Here is a 20,438-nt window from a genome sequence, read left to right as displayed (position 1 = left end):
GCACTCTAGGTGTACTACCTCAACCTCCTGAAACAATGGAGGGAGGCAGTGCCTGTGTCTAGCGATGGTGGTTCCCGAGAGGGGGAAGCTGGGACCGGAGGTGAGGCCAAAATCTGCATCACAATTCGCCCCGCTCCCCTGTGGAGACTACCTCTTGCTGTCACAGAAAGCACAGGTTGAGAGGTTGCAATATTTTAAATTATTGTAATAACAAGTCACAAACGCATCCACTGCTGCAAATCCCGGTTTATTTGGAAAGGTAAGTGTCCATTGAACCACATTGCTGTAAGCCATTTTTGCCCCAACCAAACAATAGTGTTGTAATTTAGATGGTTATTCTTATGTTTACATCACAGTGCTTCGATTGGTGTATTCTTTGTATATGTTTCGGAATAACTTTTGCATTAAAAACACCGTCTTATGGCTGGTAGAATAGTGTTACAAAACAAATAAGACCACCCACTAAAAAAATTAAAATAACAGTAATACAGTAAAAGAGGCGGAATCTCGGGCTTGAAGATAGCACTCTATAGGTAGTGTCGTGGTGACTTTCTGTTCTGCACTACCTGGAAACAAAATGATTGATGCAAAATGTACCCAATGAGTGCAGAATTCTAACAGTATATGGGAGAATTTTATTCCACATGTGGGCGAGTTCTTAGTTTTATTACTCTTCAGAAACTCTTAAGTCCTATTCGGACGGGACTAGTTTTCCAAACGACGTTTGAGTTAGAATTTTTTTCAGCCGACGTCTGTCATTTCATGTATGGATTCGGACGGGTCTAACATCTCTGTGTTTATTACGGAGGTAATTTTTGTATGTCTTCGCAGGGTAGCAAACACATCTACATCCATTATTGGTGCGCAGAAAGCAGAAACTTGAATACCGGCACACTAGGGTTAGTACAGTAGTTCGCGTTGACCAAAACACAGGAAAATGCGTTTTGGAAAAAACATTTTCGGCAATCACAGACATTCGCATTCGGACGGGATTAGATTTCTCAGAGGACCACCAAGTTTGCTGAAAAACAGTAGGTAATTTGCTCTGGAATTTTAACAAGGGTCGTGTGAGAAAAAGACAGACATGGCAGATTCGGACGGGATTAAAATCACAAAGTACATTTGTAAAACAGAAATTTCTCTAACAACCCCCTGTAAAACTAGTCCCGTCCGAATAGGGCTAAAGGGAGGAGCACGTGCACTGTGACAGACCAGGAGGTTTGGATACAGCTCTCGGTTCTGCACAAACAGCTGTTTCCAGCTCGTGCTAAGTGGACTTTGTTCACAAAAAAAAAAAAAAATAAAATAAAAAAAAATATGTTTTATCTGAGATTTAAAGAAAGCAGCGATGAAAAGATTTTATTATTTTTTATTAAATAATATTATTGGGGAAGATTAACAACAGTGGCTTTTACCCCATACTTTTTTGGATTGCTCCAGGACTGATGTTATGTCCTTATATATAAAGAAATACAATTTTCAATGCAGGAAATTATATTCAAGGTACTTCATCATCTATAACTTACCGTATTTTCCGAAATATAAGCCGCTACTTTTTTCCCACGCTTTGAACCGCTTAAACAACGAAGCGGCTAATTTATGGATGTTTCTTGGGGTTTCCCGGTTTCACAAGCTTCAAAGCCAAAAAACTGAGACCCATAACATTAGACCAATGAAATTGCGGAACGGGATCAGGTGAACCAAAGAAACTCTTTATATTAAATCAGACGCGCTCCCACTGAATCAGACCACACCACATCATAAATATGGATGAGGTTCCTCTGACGTTTGACCTGCTGCTCACTCACTAACTCCAGTTGCAACAGAAATCATATAAGCACAGACAGGTTTCCAAAACTCGTGCTTTTTTTTTTTCTTGGCAACAGAAAATAATAAGGACATATTCCTCGGCCTTGCACACATGCAGTAATACCGGAAAAATGCGGCGGCAGGCAATTCCCAAAATGGCGCTCTGCTTTTAAAGGAGCCACAACATATTTCACCCGTTACATCGTGTAACAGACACTGTCTTTTGTTAAAGACTGTGTAAAGTTCATTAGTTTCAGTGTAGACACCTGCGGCTTATAGACAGGTGTGGCTCATTTATGTTCAAAATAAAAATCTTTGTCAAATTCAGTGGCTTATATATGGGTGCGCTTTATAGTCCGGAAATTACGGTATCATCTTGAGCAATATCAACTTTAAATGATTGACAGTAAAGCTCAATGTGTCTTCTTTTCAAAGATTGTGTATGTAACCAGCTTTTATTAGGAACTGTTAACAATGAATTTTAGGTAGACAGTTTTCAGCTGTGAGTCCCAAAAGCTGTGGCGAAGGCTAACATGTTAACCAAGGGATATTGGCAGATCCCCTTGACTCCAATGTCCCATGAAAAAACGGCTTTTTCACTCTATTGGGTTTACACCAGTTTGTTACACTTCTATTCAGCTTGTTTGAGGTTTCAACGTCTCATGGACAGAGTTCTTCGTCCCCATAACGGGTACACCACTGCATACTTGGATGGCATAATCAACTATAGCAATGACTGGCAGCGGCATTTAAAAACACCTCAGAGCGATAATATCAATATGTATGTATGTATGTGTGTGTGTGTGTGTGTATATATATATATATATATATATATATATATATATATATATATATATATATATATATATATATATATATATATATGCACTGCACTGCACTGCACTGCACTGCAACTAACACGCCAAGCCATTTTCCATGCATTGTTTTATTTGGGACGACTTGGCATAATGTTAACTTAACATTAACGGCTGTTTTTTTTTTATGATAGTTTTACTTTATGTAAACCATTTTCAATTATTGTAATTGACGCAGTCTCCATGCTACAATAATAATGATAGAAACAACGTTTTTCACTGTGGGGACATATCTTTATACTGTAAGTACAATTTGACTGTATTATTTGTGTCCCCCTTCAAAAATTGCTCATGAGAAATTTTATATTTATTGTCCCCCTCTACTGTTAAATGAAATTTACGCCCATGATCGTAGGTGCAACAACGGTGAGAGACAGATTGACAGTCGTCTTGAATTTCTTTTATTTTCTAATAATTGCGCCAACAGTTGTTGCCTACTCACCAAGCTGTTTGCCTATTGTCCGGTAGCCAATCACAGCCTTGTACAGGTCTTCAATTTTGTCCCTAGTGTCTTTAGACAGCTCTTTGGTCTTGGCCATAGTGGAGAGGTTGGAGTCTGATTGATTGAGTGTGTGGACAGGTGAGGCCGCGGCGTACAACACTCGTAACATGATTTGGTCATAAGTAGAGTAGGCTATATGTACAGTACTGTGAAATTGTGCCGGTAAAAACTCGTTAGAATCCCCAGGGACAGATGAGGTTTCTTAAGACTCCTCAATTATTACAGGGTTAGTTGTGCCTTCCTAACCAGAGCTGAAGTTTTCTGGTGCCAGGACAGATCTTTCCTGTGAACTCCCAAGAATTTAAAGCCGTTGACCCTCTCTCTCTACTCCACTGATGTAGACCGGGAAGTGTCTCCTGCTGTTAGAGTTTCGAAAGTCCACAATGAGCTCTTCAGTCTTCGTGGCATTGAGGGTCAGGTTGTTGGTGGTACACCATGCAGTCAGGCTTTGTATCATTTCCCTGTAGGCCGATTCGTCATTGTTGCTGATCTGGCTGACCACGGTGGTGTCATCTGCATACTTGATGAAGATGTTGGATTTATGCAGAGGAGCACAGTCGTGGGTGAACAGGGAGTGGATTAGTGGGCTCAGAACACAGCCCTGTGGGATGACAGTGTTCAGAATGAGGGTTGTGGATACCTATTTGCCCAACCTAACAGACTGACATCTGTTAGTGAGAAAGTCCAGAATCCATCTGCAAGTGGAGGTGCAGATACCCCGGTAACTGAGCATACTGATCAGTACAGTGTATGTACAGGAGTGTATTAAACACAAACTATAATAAACTAGCCAATAAACAGCATTCTGAAGTAGGTGTTGTTTTTATCCAGGTGGGTGAGGGCTGAATGAAGAGCCGTGGAAACTGAATCCTCTGTCCTCGACCTGTCCGTGCGATTGGCAAACTGATGTGGGTCCAGTGTAGGTGGTAGGCCCACAGTGAGGTGATTCAGAACCAGTTTCTCAAAGCACTTCATAACAATAGGGGTGAGTGCAACTGGGCAAAAGTAATTTGGGCCAGCGGTCTCCAACCTTTTTTGCACCACGGACCAGATAATATTTTCACGGGCCAGCCTTTAACAAATTTTAAAATGTAACAAAATAAAATGATACGACTGGCATAAAAGCTAGTATATTTTAAATATAATGATAAACGTGAATCCATTGTGTTGTTTTTTGTTTATTTTGCTAGCTTGGGGGTTTCAATTTAGTGGTAATGTGTTGTGTTACCGGCCGGCAGGTAAGAGATGTGACAGAGGCAAGCATCTAGACATGCATCAAGAGTGAGTCATAGACAGATGTGGCGGAGAGAATCCAGTAATTTTCCCAAATAAAACATTGTTCTGAATCAGATAATAAATAAAACGGAAATAATGTAAGTTATGTATTTTTTCTGTGCGGCCCAGGTGCCAATTGACCACTGATTTAGGCATTCAGCAGCTGAGTGCTTATACACTAATATGATTGTTGTAGTCTTCAGGCATTTAGAAACCATGGCTTGGGGCAGTAACGTGTTGAATATGTTAGTGAAGACCTGTGCTAGTTGTCCAGCACATGCTCTGAGAACACATCCCGGTATGCTGTCCAGACTAGCTGCCTTGTATGCATCCACTCTGCTAAATGCTGAATAGATGTCAGTTGTTGAGTGATAGTGGACTGTGAACAGTAGTAAAGTCAACGGTTGAAGTTAAATGTTCTATGCCTTGACCGAAATAAGCAAAAAAGTGATTGAGTTCATTCGGTAGAAAGGCACTGCTGGCTGGTTGAGATTGTGGTGTTGGTTTGTAGTCTGTGATGGGTTGGATGCCTTTCCGCATGTGTCTGGTGTAATAGATGTGGAAGTGCTCTTCTATGTGGAGTTTGTATGTGTGTTTGGCTTTCCTAATACCACTTTTCAGGTTGGCCTTGGCTTTGTTGTAGTCCTCTGTATTGTCAGTTTTAAAAGCATCATCTCTTGCTTTCAACAGATGGACCTCAGAATTCATTCACAGCTTCTGATTGGGAAAGCATTTCACACGTTTGACGGTAGTGACATTGTCAATGCACATGGTGAAATGGTCCAAAACAGATAATAAATAAATGTCCATGTATGTGTAAGGCAAACATGTTCCAGTCAGTCTCCTGAAACTGATGCTGTAGAGGAGAAATAGCTCACCTTCAAAGGCCATACCTTTACTATCCTCACAGCTGGTTTCAAAAGTAAGACAATTTATTAAATAACACTGTAGATAACAATATTATTATAACAGCTTGGCAATTGCATTTACTTCTTTATAAAAATCAACAAAATCATCAACAGATTCTGTACCCACGTTTCTTCCAACAGATAATTCCAGAAGCAATTAAAACTTTGCTGAAACTTCGTTGATGATAATATTCTAATTGCAAGACTAGAAAATGTTGGAGTCAAGGAAAGGATCTCTCCTGGTTCAGGTCTTATCTGACTGATCATTATCATTTTGTAGATGTAAATCTTTTTCTTCTTTCAGCTGCTACGATTAGGGGTCGCCACAGTGAATTATCCATCTCCATACTACCCTCTCCTCTACATCTGCCTCTTTCAAAACAACTACCTGCATGTCTTCCCTCACCACATTGATAAACCTTCTCCTTGGTCTTCCTCTTTTCCTCCTTCCTGGTGGCTCCATCCTCAGCATTCTCTTACCAATATACCCCATGTCCCTGTGGACATGTCCAAACCATCTCAATCGGGCATCTCTCACTTCCCCAAAACGTCTTACATGCGCTGTCCGTCTAATGAACTAATTTCTAATCCTGTTCATCCTCATCATTCCCAAAGAAAATCTCCAAACATCTTCAACTCTGCTACTCTGCCCCTTTCCTATAAACTTTTCCTTTTCACTCTTGCTCTTCTATCACAAATCGCTCTTGCCACTCTTCTCCACCCACTCTACCCTGCCTGCACTCTTTTCTTCATTTCTTTAACATGCTCTCCATTACTTTGCACTGTTGATCCTAGGTATCTAAACTCCTCCATCTTCACCACCTCTTTTCCCTGCAACAACACCACTCCACTGCCCTCCCTCTCATTCACACACATGCACTCTTACTTCTACTGACTTTCATTCCTCTTCTCTCCATTGTGTACCTCCACCATTCCAGGCTCTTCTCCACTTGCTCCCTACTCTCGCCAAAAATCACAATATCTTTTGCAAATATCATGGTCCATTGAAACTCCTGTCTGACCTGGTTGACAAACGAGGTCCATGGTATTTGCAAAAGATATTGTGATTTTTGACGTTTTCCCACCTCCACCTTGAACCAGTCTGTCCTTCCTACTGCACAATTCACTGCTGTCACACTGTCCTCATACATGTCCTGCACCACCCTTACATACATCTCCGCCATACCTGACTTCCTCATACAATACCACAATTCCTCTCTTGGCATCCTGTCGTACGCTTTCTTTAGATACACAACCACACAATGCAACCAATTCTGACCTTCTCTATACTTCTCCATCAACATTCTGAAAGCAAATATGGTGTCCGTGGTGCTCTTTCTTAGCATGAAACCATATTGTTGCTCACAGATGGTCACGTCTTCTCTCAGCCTAGCTTCCACTACTATTTCCCATAACTTAACGTTGTGGCTGATCAACTTTATTCCCCTGTAGTTACTGCAGGTCTGCACATCTCAATTATTCTTTAAAAAAATGGGTACCAGTACACTCCTTCTCCATTCCTCAGGCATCCTCCCACCTCCCAGAATCTTTTTACACAATCAAAACTCCATTGTCATCTCTCCTAACAATTTCCATGCTTCTACTGGTATGTCATCTGGTCCAACTGACTTTCCACTCTTCATCCTCTAAATCACTGCTCTCTCTTCCTCCTTACTAATCCTATCCACTTCATGCTTTACCATCTCCGCATCATCCAACCTTCTCTCTCTCATTTCCCTCATTCGTCAGCTGCCTAAAAAACTCCCTCCACCTTCTCAACACACTCTCCCCACTAGACAACACATTTCCATCTGCATCCTTTATTGCTCTAACTTGCAGCACATCCTTCCCAGCTTGGTCCTTCTGCCTCGCCAATTTGTACAAATCCTTTACACGTTCCTTAGTGTCCAACTTCTTATACAACTCCTCATATGCCTTTTCCTTAGCTTTTGTGACATCCCTCTTCACCTGCTGCTGCATCCCTTATACTCCATCTTAATTTTTTTTTCATCTCTTTGCCAATCCCAATTCTGTTTTGCCCACCTTTTTCTCCTTATGCTTTCCTGCACATCATCATTTCAAATTCCAAATTCAAATTCACATTTTATTTGTCACATACACATACAGTATGACATGCAGTGAAATGCTTTATATGGCTGTCCAACATTAAAACAAAAGAAATAGAATATAAGGATAAAAAATAGAAAGTAAAAAAATGTAAAGTTTAAAGTATAGAAAAACATATGTATATACATTAATGAGTATGGCAGATATTGACGGAGTACAAATTAAAGTGATTTAATTTGATTTTCCTTAAAGTGTCCATGTGCAGTATAGTGTGGTATAAAGTGACACTGTGCTGCGCAAGTTCAGAGTTCCATCACCATGTCTCTGTCTTCATTTCTCTTTCAAGAAGTTACACCAAGTACCTTCCTAGCTGTAACCGTTATCATTTCTGCAGTAGTTGCCCAATCATCCAGCACCTCTTTACCACCACAGAGCCCCTGTCTGACCTCTTCCCTGAATCCCACATTACAGTCTTCCTCCTTCAATTTCTACCATCCTATTCTTTTTTTTTCAGAAGGGAGGTGAATAAAAGATCACCTTCAATACCCCCAACGGCCACTATTAATATTAGGTCATGCCGTTCAACCTCACAAATGCTTCGCGGTCTTCCAGGCTTGATAAATGACATGCTCAGACACAAACTCAATAAGTTTATCTTCATTTACCTGGATGACATTCTTATCTTCTGAATGTCCCTCCCATAGCATTTGAAGCATGTCAAAAAGGGTTCTAGTTTGCCTGCTAGAGTCTTCTAAGCTCAAAATGTTTGAGCTCCACCTATCCTGAGTCTAATTCCTAGGGTTTGTTATTGACCCTGGGAGCATCCAAATGGAAGTTCAAAGCTGTAGCAACACCTCCTGTGGGCAGAGTAGTCCCACAACACCCTGCGTTCATCAGCCAGTAGTCTGTCCCCTCTTTCCCCCCAAGGAGCCGGAGCTGACAGTACTGTCTGCACAACGGCATGTGAGACAATGCCGTCAGATTTGGAGCAGGACTGGGGACAGGCTCTTCAGCACCTCCCAGCTTTACCAACGGCAGGCCAATCATCACCGCAAGGAAGCTCCCGCCCCGAGGGTTGGTCACAGGAGTTCGGCTCTCTACTAAGCACCTGCCTCTACATCTGGAGTCCTATAAGCTCTTCCAGTGTTGCATTGGCCCTTTTAAAACGATCAGGAGAGTTAACCCTGTGTCTTACAAATTATTACTGCCCAGTCTCTGAGAATTAATACTGCTTTACATGTGTCCCTCCTTAAACCAGCTCTCCCCTGTGTTTTCTTCCCTGCGGGTACCCCCCTCACCTGCCTACACATTATTAAGGTCAGCTAGCCTACACAGCCCACTGTCCTTGTCTGTCCCCTGATATCTCTCTTTTCACAATTTAGTTCTTTTATTTTTGCCTTTTATTCCCTCCACTCTTCTCCCCTTCTTTCTGTCTTTTCCACCTGCTCCCTATTAACTTTATAGCTCTGGCACCTCAGATGGGCAGTGGGGGTATGTGGAAGTAAGGGAATGTTGATTTGTGAATGGAAGATGGAGAAAAAGACATGAGTTGCAGGGATCAAACACTTGTATGGAATATTACTAATGAGTATATTCTGTTCATTGAGCAGCAGCATGGAAGTGAGATAATATTGGTTCCTTAATATTGTCTTCAGCTTAAATCTGAGACAATCTACAGTTGGTTCATTAGAGGAAGTGTGCAGAATGAAGGGAAATTTCCTGATTCATTTGCTACACCTGTCCAGTTAACATCATGCACATAGCATAAGCACTGGTAGGATAGATAATTTACATTATGCTATTGTATTGTATTTTTTTCCATTTTCATCTTTTTACCTTTCATCTGCTCATTGTGGTTGGGGATTTTTATGTCTTTGATACATGAGGCAGATATAGATGTTTCAGGTCATTTAATCCCATTTAATTCCACCGGTCACAATTGTGACCACAATTTTTGCTCACATATTTTTTGTGGTATTATAAATCAACTCTTATTATGAAGCACATGTTCATATATAATGAAAATTTAAGACGTCTGTAATGAGTTTAGGGCAGGTCTAACATGATTGGGTAGTTTGTCAATGTGACCATGCACATTTCTTTTCTGGTACTGCCTTCTTGACGTCAAGGCTGAGAAATGATAGGTAACTTTTCTAAGTTAATTTTTAATTAGCTTATACATTTTTTGCATCCAACATCACAAATGTGTTATCTATACATTCATACTTGATTTACTTTATACATTTTTTAATTTGATTGTCAACTGCTGATAAATTAAGCCAATCATGATTGTGACCGGTGGTCTAACATGGGGAGCCTATGTCTCCCATACAGTATGTCATTGTGTTATTTTGTTTAACCCTCTTTCAGACTGACCTTTAGTCAGGTTTTGGATTTACTTGGTGATGATGATCCAGAGCCTGCAATTTGCAATAAGGTAGTGGTCCCAAAGACAGAAAAGGATGTAATAGAAAGCTACTGTGATAGTGATGCATCTGACATGGATTTTTACTGGTGACTCAGCTCAACTACCATCAAGAATTTTGAATTCTACTGCAGACATGTTTGGATCTGTTCGGATCTGTTTATTTTGATAAGGCTGAACCAAACTTGTTCACAATCTGAACAAGAAGTCTCACAAAAGAGCTTGCAGCTGCTTTATCATGTTTATTGTCATCTTCAGATGCTACTACTGCCACCACACCAGTACCCATGGCAGAAAGCATCCCTGCTCAGCTGATTTAAAAGGAACATCAAGAGTAGACATTTCAGAAAATTCAAAAAGACAGCAAAAATAAAAGGGCATGCGTATGACTATTATACCATGGTGCAAGTGTTTTTTCTCTAACCTTTTTTAACTGGATGGAGGCAACGGTGTCTAATGTGCTAGTGAGGATAAGGTCTATGTTGTTAGCCATTTCATCAAGATTATTACATTTATGGGTTTAGTGAGAAATTGAGATAAATCAGGCCGGTTGTTTATGAATCTGTCCTTAGTGGTCGGAACAATAGTCCTACCAGGTCGATAACGTGGTGAAACACGGCTAATATGCTCTACCGGTAGTGTGTACAATATGAGGTGATGGTCAGTGATGTCATCACTCTGAGGTAAAATATCAGTGACGTCTGCTCTGTGGGATATTATTAAGTCTAAAATAAAGTGTGTGGTTAAAACGATGAGTTGGTCTGGTGATGTTTTGTTTCACCCCAAAAGAGTTTAATAAGTCCACAAATAATAGTCCTAAGGCATCATTTGCATCATCTACTGTACATGAATATTAAAATCTCCTACAAGCAGCACTTTATCAAAATTGACCAAGAGGTCTGAAAGAAAATTAGCAAACTCTTGAAGAAAATCAGCGTAGGGCCCTAAAGGGGTCTAGACACGGTGGCAGGGGAAGAGATAGTAGGAGTTTCCTATGTATGTCTGAAAGTACAACTTGAAGAACAAGCACTTCAAATGATTTAAACCTGAATCCTAATTTTTGAATAACATTAAGAATGGCACTATGAATGGTAGCTACACCACCCCCACGACCAGTCTGACAGGGCTCATGCTTATAAGCATATCCTGACGGTGTAGACTCGTTTAGACCCATATCATTATTTGCCTTAATCCAGGTCTCAGTGAGACAGAGTGCATCAAGATTATTATCTGTGATCATCTTATTTACGATGAGTGCTTTGGGTGCAAGTGATCTAATGTTTAAAAGACCAAACTTTAAAACTTTTTTGTGTTTGCTTATCTGCCATTTTTTAGTTTTAACTGCAATAAGATTATTTCTGGATCTTGTGTATTTATTTCTTGGTTTTACTACACAAGGAATAAACACAGTTTCTATAAATTAGGCTGTGTACTTGTAACTGTTTGGTTTGTTGTATAAATGTTGTCATAAATTGCATGATGTCTTACCAGTCAGATGGTGTGAAGCATTGTAGAGATGTTGTCTGATAGCACTGCTGCTCCAACTCTGCTGGGGTGCAGGCCATCAGGGCAGAAGAACCTAGGATGCTCCCTGAAAAAATTCCAATTATCAAGGAAGAGAAGTTTGTGCTCTCGACACCATGACTGTAACAATATATTTAGTGCAAAAAGTCTACTAAACTTCTTAATCCCTCGCTGGTAAGTGGGAAGAGGTCCTCACACTATGATCCTCATTGTGGGCAATGTGCTGCGAACCGTCTCCATCAGGATCCTGAAATCTCTCTTTAAGATCTCCGTTTGCCTCAGCCTGGTGTAGTTCGCTCGGGCATGGAGAACAACAGCTCCAAAGTTCTCGTTCAGAATCGTGTGTAGCGACATCGAAAAAACAAGCACCAGGAAAACAGCGAGTATGCACATTACCTTTGGCTCTGGTAGCGCGGACATGCCGGATGATGGAATCTACAAGAATCATGGGATCACGTTTCGTCTTGCAGAGAGGGGCAAATTGGTTCTTGGTCGAGACCTCGAAGGCCAGTGGTGGTGGCGGGGAAGACGTCCTCGACCGGGGCTTGGCTTGCGTTTTCCGCTGCTGCAACATCCAGGCTCGTGGCGCCGGAGTAAATGAGACCAGGGCGAGCCTCGTTGTAGGTCGCTGGGGCTGGGCAGGGACACACATGGCGTTGAGGTGCTGGGAGCATTAGGTTCAACCCGAGAATTTACCTGGGACGAGTGAGCGTCCGCCCGGGATGCCAACAGAAATACAAACACGGAACTCATGGCAAACAAGTCAAACACAGAAAACTACATCACAGGAAGTGATGTCAGAAAGAACATCACCAATTCTATGGTGTGGATATTGTACTGTTTTACTCCAACTCCAACTCCAACTGTTTTACAACAGTACAATATCTTTGGAGCCTCGCATCCTCTGGGGGTAAACTCTTCCACATAAAGCCTTATGCTGGCACGCATACCCTTCTTCCAGAGACCGGGCTAGGTCAAGGACCCAGCGTAGTGCTGGATTTGGCTAAGCAAGCTGGTGTTCCAGGAGGATGCAACTTTGTGCATGACAACCTCTTCACCACATTATCCCTAATGGATAAGATGACAAAGTGAGGATATGGGTGCATTGGGACCCTGCAGCAAAACCAGTTGTTTAATGTGCCATTCAAACCAATAAATGAACCAAGGGGCCACTGAAGTTCTGTCTGAAGGAGAAAAGCTACTGGTGAGGTGAAGAGATGTCAGTGTGGAAAATGTCTACACTGAGGTGCCAGTTAAGATATAGAACAAGGAAAGAAAGGCATATGACTACCTTCAGCAAATAATCCACTCCTACAACCAGCAAATGGGAGGAGTAGATCTACATGATCTTAAGGTGTCCCGTTATTACAGCACAATAAGAGCAAAAAAATGGTGGTGGCCAATCTATCTCCATAGTGCTGTGGTCAACAGTTAGCTGTCCCACAAAGATGCCATCCTCAGTGTCGGCTGCTGTGACTGATATTCCCAGGTTTGATGGTCTAGCAGATTCTATGAAGATGTCTTCTGAACCATAGCATCTGCAAATTTGCTCCAAAATCTATACAAAAGAGAAATCTCTGTCAGAGTATTCCTTTTGTTTTGCAGGAAATAGGTTTGTCAGATGTAGTGTCTGTGAGGGTCGCACATCATTTGGCTGTGAGAAGTGTGCCAGGACAATGCACATTGAAAGATTTACGGAGTTCCATAATGTCTGAGGGAGGTTTTATCTAATCCACGAGTTCCACACCAGCACACAGTTGCTGTGTGACTGCTGATTGATAATTGTTATGATAATTGATTGATATTAATGAATTGTTACTGTAATTTCCGGACTATTAAGCGCACCCAATTATAAGCTGCACCCACTGAATTTTACAAAGATTTTTATTTTGAACATAAATACGCCACACCTGTCTATAAGCCGCAGGTGCCTACACTGAAACTTATGAACTTTACACAGGCTTTAACGAAAGACAGTGCCTGTTACACGACTTGTATCTAAACAGTAGCCTACCAAGAAAGTCATTGGTCACTGTTTTCCTCCTTCCTTTCACAACAATTTCTCTCGAGAGTTTATCTTTTGGCATTATTGTGCATTTAAAATTCACCATCGGTGAAGCTTTTCTTCAGATGCCGTGCAGCTCAGAACACAGGTGAAGTGCGTTTTTTCATGCCCGGTTGTTTTCAGCGTGACGAATGATTTGCATTTCCTGTTGACAGTGCGAGTTAGAGGCAGGTCATACGTCAGAGGAATTTCATCCATATTTATGATGTGGTGCGGCCCGATTCAGTGGGAGCGCACCCAATTTGATATAAAGAATTTCATTGGTTCACCTTAACCTGTTCAGCAATTTCATTGGTTTAATGTTATGGGGCTCAGTTTTTTGGCTTGAAGCTTGTGAAACCGGGAAAAACCCAGGAAAAATCCATATATTAGCCGCTTCATTGTTTAAGCCGCGGGGTTCAAAGAGTGAGGAAAAAAGTAGTGGCTTATAGTCCGGAAAATACAGTACCTGTTTCTTGACATTGTAGACGTTTCCTACCATAGGCTCATATTTCATCATATGTTTATTTTTTACATTTTCTTTTTAATTTATTTTATAAGATTAACAACTCATGGATGGCATGCGGTACTTATCCTGCAATTTCTGATGTCCCCTTTTATTATTACTGCTTGCTCATGCCTGGCCAAAATAGGACATCCCTTGCTCGTTGTTTAATTTTCCACACCCATGCAACTTCATCGCATCTCTGACCATCCTGTTTGGATTAACAGCCTGAAAGCTGCGAGATGGGGGTCCTGTTTCTTCGCTTCATGCAGCTCCATAAGCTTACTGTACACTTGTGCCTCCATTCCTTCGTTTAGCAATTCTTCGTGGTAAGCAACGGATTTCCTAGACAGTGTGTCAGCAACAGGTATTTCTTTACCTAGTCTGTAAATCAACAAAAAATCATATTTTTTTAGCTGTAGAATCATGCACTGTAGGCGTAATTGGGCGGCAGAGAGCGGTTTCTTGACTATGGACTCTAGAGTTTTGTGATCCGATTGTACAACGAATGCTCTCCCATATAGATAATGGTGAAATCGTTTACATCCAAACAAAACAGCATATAGTTCTTTTTCTATTTGTGCATAGTTCTGCTCCGTCTCTGTGAGTGATTTGGATGCATAATCGATCAGTTTTCCTTTTTACAAAAGAACCACATTCCATTTTTAGACTCATCTACCTTCAGATGTAGTGCTTCCTTTGTGTTGCAGTATGCCAGTATCAGGCCTGGCTCTTTTGTGTTCAAATCCTTGATTTGTTGGAAGGCAGCACTGTGTATTTTGTCTCATGTGAACTAGTTGCCTTATTTTAGCATCTGGTGCAACGGTGCGTTTTTTTCTGCCAGTCTCGTATTGGGGCAGAAAATTGATCATACCCAGTGTGGTTTCCTACGATTTGTTATGTGGCGGTTCCATTTCTTTTATGGCTTTTATCTTTTTTTGATCCAGTTTGATGCCATCGTGTGTCAGTCTGTGTCCGAAGTAGCTGACCTCAGGTACACAGATTATGCTTTTCTCAGGGTTTAGGTGGACACCTCTTTCTCTCATTCTTTGAAGCACTGCACATAGGTTTTTGTTGTGGTCCTTCTTTGTGTCTCAATTATTTTTCTCTGGAACTTGTCCTGCGCTGAAATTATTCCGAATAACAAATGAAGGAACCAGTATTGTAAGCTTAGATGACATCTTGATGGCCCAGTACCCTGATCTGGTGTCTAATTCACTAAAGTAATTAGCCTCGGAGAATATGGAGATTACGCCATCTAAAGTTGGTATCGGATAATGTGGCCGTTTCATTGCCTTATTTAATTCACGCCGATCGAGGCATATACAGAGTGCCCTGGTGCGTTTTTTCCACTATGACTAAGGCATTGACCCAGTCTGTCGGTTTGGTTACCTTTTTGATTATCCCTTGACTTTTCATTTGATTTAGTTCCTCCTTCAAGCATCCTTGCAAGGTGAAGGAAATTTTTCGTGAAGTATAAACTATTGGAATTGCAGCTGTGTTTTACATTCGCTGGGTAATTCCCCCATATCTTAAAAAACATCAGCAAATTCACTAAGCAGGTCACTGTTCTGTCCGATACTTGTTTGTACGGAGAGGACCAGATTTATCAAATCCATTTCTAGGCATACTTTAAGTTCTAGTATTGGTGGGTCTTGGGTGTGAATGACATAAAATTGCTGCATGGTTTTGGATTGTTTAAGTCTGCACTGGAGTTGACAGGTTCCTTTTACAGATAGGGATTCTCCTCCATATCCTGATAATTTCTGTTTTGCTGGTTTTAGTTCAGTTGTGACATTTCTAATTTAGTTTTCTGGTATTACGTTTTCCTTGTGCCCCAGTGTCCAATTTAAATCTCATTTTGTATAGATTCAAACCAACTTCAATTTTGGCAAAAGCTTGTTCATTTACCACATTACTGTGTTCTTTGCTTATCATGCAAATGAAGAATTCCTGTGTTGTTTCAAAGTCGGGCTCAGTGTCATTAATTACTGCATGCACCATTTTTGTTTGAAAGGCTGTTGTGACTTGCAAGGCTTAGCAAAGTGGTTTAGTTTCCTGCACTTCTTACATTGTCTACGCATTGCTGGGCACTTCTCCTTATCCCGGTGCGCTTGCGTGCATCATCCGCATGTCATAGATTCCGTGCTGTCTCGCTCAGCTTAAAAGACATTTTTCGCACGACTTTGCCGGTTGACTCATTTTAAGACAGCATGCGGGACCTGTGGTGTCTGAAATGCACTGTGTCTGGCCATGGATTTAAGTTGACCCTGTGCTACTTTGTAAAATCGCGCTGTCTATGGCTCTTTCTAGGGTGAGATCTGGTCCATAGTTTAGCAGTTTTTCTTTAACTTTTGCAAAGTTTATGGCAAAGATTATTCTGTCCCTTACCATCTTTTCTGCATTGGTGTACTTGCAGTCTTTAACTAACAATTTTAGTTCTGTTGTGAAATTGTCAAAAACGCTCACCGTCTGATTGCACTTTCTCGTGGAAATTTATATCATGCATAAATCTGTTTCTTCGTTGGCATCACGTACGCTCCAAATCTGTAGTAGTATGTGCTTAGAATTTTAGCATTTTTTTTGGTTATTGTCCACGTGTTATAGATGTTTTGCACTTTTCCCCCTACCCATAGCATAACTGCAGTGTTCCTCTTTCGATTTTATATATATATATATATATATATATATATATATATATATATATATATATATATATATATATATATATATATAGTACAGACCAAAAGTTTGACACCTCATTCAAAGAGTTTTTATTTTCATGACTATGAAAATTGTAGAGTCACACTGAAGGCATCAAAACTATGAATTAACACATGTGGAATTATATACATAACGAAAAAGTGTGAAACAACTGAAAATATGTCATTATTGTAGGTTCTTCAAAGTAGCCACCTTTTGCTTAGATTACTGCTTTGCACACTCTTGGCATTCTCTTGATGCCTACTTTGAAGAACCTACAATATGACATATTTTCAGTTCACTTTTTTGTTATGTATATAATTCCACGTGTTAATTCATAGTTTTGATGCCTTCAGTTTGACTCTACAATTTTCATAGTCATGAAAATAAAGAAAACTCTTTGAATGAGCAGGTATGTCCAAACTTTTGGTCTGTAATGTATATATAATATATATAAACTTTTGGTCTGTAATGTATATATAATATATATAAACTTTTGGTCTGTACTGTATATAAAAAATAAACTTGAAGACTAATCAATCAAATTTTGTCAATCAAATTTTTCTGGTATCAGTATTTTACCTCTTTTTTTCTGACAATTTTTTACTTTTACTCATTACATTTTTATACAAATATCTGTACTTTCTACTTCTTAAATTTTCAAAACAGGCTTGTTACTTTACTTTTAATCTATTTGGTGAAATGTCAGTGTGTTTCATTGCGCGCCATTTTCAGCCCATCAACTGATTTCCTGTCATTGTGCATCTTTTTCAATCTATCACTGGTGTATCATTGTCTGTAGGCTAGATTATAAAGATAACAATGAGCAAGACAGAAGGCAACAAAAAGTATGGGGTTTACATGGATGAGACAGAGGGAGTAAGGGATGTAAATATGACTGAGAAGAGAGACATTACTAAACACCTGATCATCACCATATTTTCTCTGCTTGGGTTCTATATGGTGGATGTTCAGCATGGATACATTTGTCAGGTAACAAATTTTTTTTTTTTATTTGATTTGAATTAATATATTAAGGCTGTGAAACAATTTTATGCACGATTAATGCAGCGTGCATTTCTGTTTGACCATTTTTATAAAAAAAATAAAAAAATAAATTATAAAAGAGGCAGAATTAAAACCTTCAGCACAACACACGTTTATTTACGACATACTTTCTTTACTCAGATATAAAAAATAAACACCAAAAAAATTTTTAATCAGTAAACATTTGTTTTACTGATGCACTAAGTCTTAAATCAGCACCAAAATTCGCCATGATGCACACATTGGACAATTTACGCCGCACGTTTTGTGCCATTTTTTCTTCATAACGGCAATCAAACTTAAATTACTCATCTTTTTTGATTGTACAGATAAAAGCAATACATTATTCAAATCTGTAAAGGGTCTACTTTTATTTGTACACACTCATAATAGCACCAAAATGCTGTTCTTTTGTACAATAAATCAAACATACAGGGGGTGCTTTTTGCCATCTCTGTCTCCTTTCTTCACAGACACACAAATAAAAACAACCTGAACCTTAGTGAATACTTGCCTCACAGACATAATAAATATATGTATAGAAAGCTTGTAAAGTCTACTTTTAAATAAACCAATTCACATAGAATTTAAATATTCTCTGATTATGTAATCTATATAAAAGTTATAAGATGTACGGTTTATCCTGTATCACCTCATTAACCTTCCGTGTAGAAACATATCAAAGGTTTCGGTTGCTGTTTTGATAATTTTACGAAATTTAAAACACAATAATAGAAAACATTTTCTCTTCATGCTCTATGTTGAGTCTGGTTTTACAAATAATAAACATACATTTGCATAAAGCATAAATATTTGTTCATGCCCATGTTGATTAGAGTATAAAAAAATTGGAAAAGATTAATTTATGGTACATTTAGTACAGATAAAGTTGAGATTAACTCATGACAATCATGTGAATCACGATAAGATATTGTAATCGATTGACAGCCCTAATATTATTAGGGTGTGAAGTATATTTACTGTACCAGCTTGACACTAAAACAGGAAATATTAATGGCTACATTTTACTCAAGTCAGTGGCGGGCGGTCAGGGCCAGCAAAGCGTTCTCTGCTGGTCTAAACACTATAAGAAGCACTGACCTATATTTACAACCTAAATTCTAATATTTGTTCCATGAAATTGTATTAATTTATTCTCAACAGTTTATTCTCTTCATTTCATAGCATTTCTCTTGGCTGCACTGCTTCCAGTATGTACAGTATTGTTCAAAATAATGGTGCAGTAGATTCTCAGAAAACAAACAAGACCCAGCATTCATAAAATGTAAGGCTGTGCAATTGGGCAATTAGTTGAAAGGGGTGTGTTCAAAAAAATAGCAGTGTAGCATTCAATCACTGAGGTTATCAATTTTGTGAAAAAACAGGTGTGAATCAGGTGGCCCCTATTTAAGGATGAAGCCAGCACTTGTTGAACATGCATTAGAAAGCCTGAGAAAAATGGGTCGTTCAAGACATTGTTCAGAAGAACAGTGTACTTTGATTAAAAAGTTGATTGGAGAGGGGAAAACCTATAAAGAGGTGCAAAAAATTATAGGCTGTTCAGCTAAAATGATCTCCATTGCCTTAAAATGGAGAGCAAAACCAGAGAGACGTGGAAGAAAACGGAAGACAACCATCAAAATGGATCGAAGAATAACCAGAATGGCAAAGGCTCAGCCAATGATCAGCTCCAGGATGATCAAAGACAGTCTGGAGTTACCTGTAAGTACTGTGACAGTTAGAAGACGTTTGTGTGAAGCTGAACTATTTTCAAGAATCCCCCGCAAAGTCCCTCTGCTAAAAAAAAGGCATGTGCAGAAGAGGTTACAATCTGCCAAAGAACACATCAACTGGCCTAAAGAGAAATGGAGGAACATTTTGTGGACTGATGAGAGTAAAATTGTTCTTTTTGGGTCCAAGGGCCACAGACAGTTTGTAAGAAGACCCCCAAAATCTGAATTCAAGCCACAGTACACAGTGAAGACAGTGAAGCATGGTGATGCAAGCATTATGGTATGGGCATGTTTCTCCTACTATGGTGTTGGGCCTATTTATCGCATACCAGGGATCATGGATCAGTTTGCATATGTCAAAATACTTGAAGAGGTCATGTTGCCTTATGCTGAAGAGGACATGCCCTTGAAATGGTTGTTTCAACAAGACAATGACCCCAAACACACTAGTAAACGTGCAAAGTCTTGGTTCCAAACCAACAAAATTAATGTTATGGAGTGGCCAGCCCAATCCCCGAACCTTAATCCAATCGAGAACTTGTGGGGTGATATTAAAAATGCTGTTTCTGAAGCAAAACCAAGAAATGTAAATGAATTGTGGAATGTTGTTAAAGAATCATGGAGTGGAATAACAGCTGAGAGGTGCCACAAGTTGGTTGACTCCATGCCACACAGATGTGAAGCAGTTTTAAAAAACTGTGGTCATACAACTAAATATTAGTTTAGTGATTCACAGGATTGCTAAATCCTAGAAACAAAAATGTTTGTAAAAAATAGTTTTGAGTTTGTACAGTCAACGGCATACACTGCTATTTTTTTGAACACACCCCTTTCAACTAATTGCCCAATTGCACAGCCTTAAGAGCGTGCATATCATGAATGCTGGGTCTTGTTTGTTTTCTGAGAATCTACTTCACCAACTGGTAACTTGTTTGCCACCTAGCAATAAAAAATATACTAAAAACCTGGATTATTCTGGTTAGTCACATTGTACTGCTATTATTTTGAACAATACTGTATA

Source organism: Silurus meridionalis, chromosome 5 (assembly GCF_014805685.1).
Source record: "Silurus meridionalis isolate SWU-2019-XX chromosome 5, ASM1480568v1, whole genome shotgun sequence".
NCBI classification, from domain to species: domain Eukaryota; kingdom Metazoa; phylum Chordata; class Actinopteri; order Siluriformes; family Siluridae; genus Silurus; species Silurus meridionalis.
Note: the sequence above shows the minus strand (reverse complement) of the source record.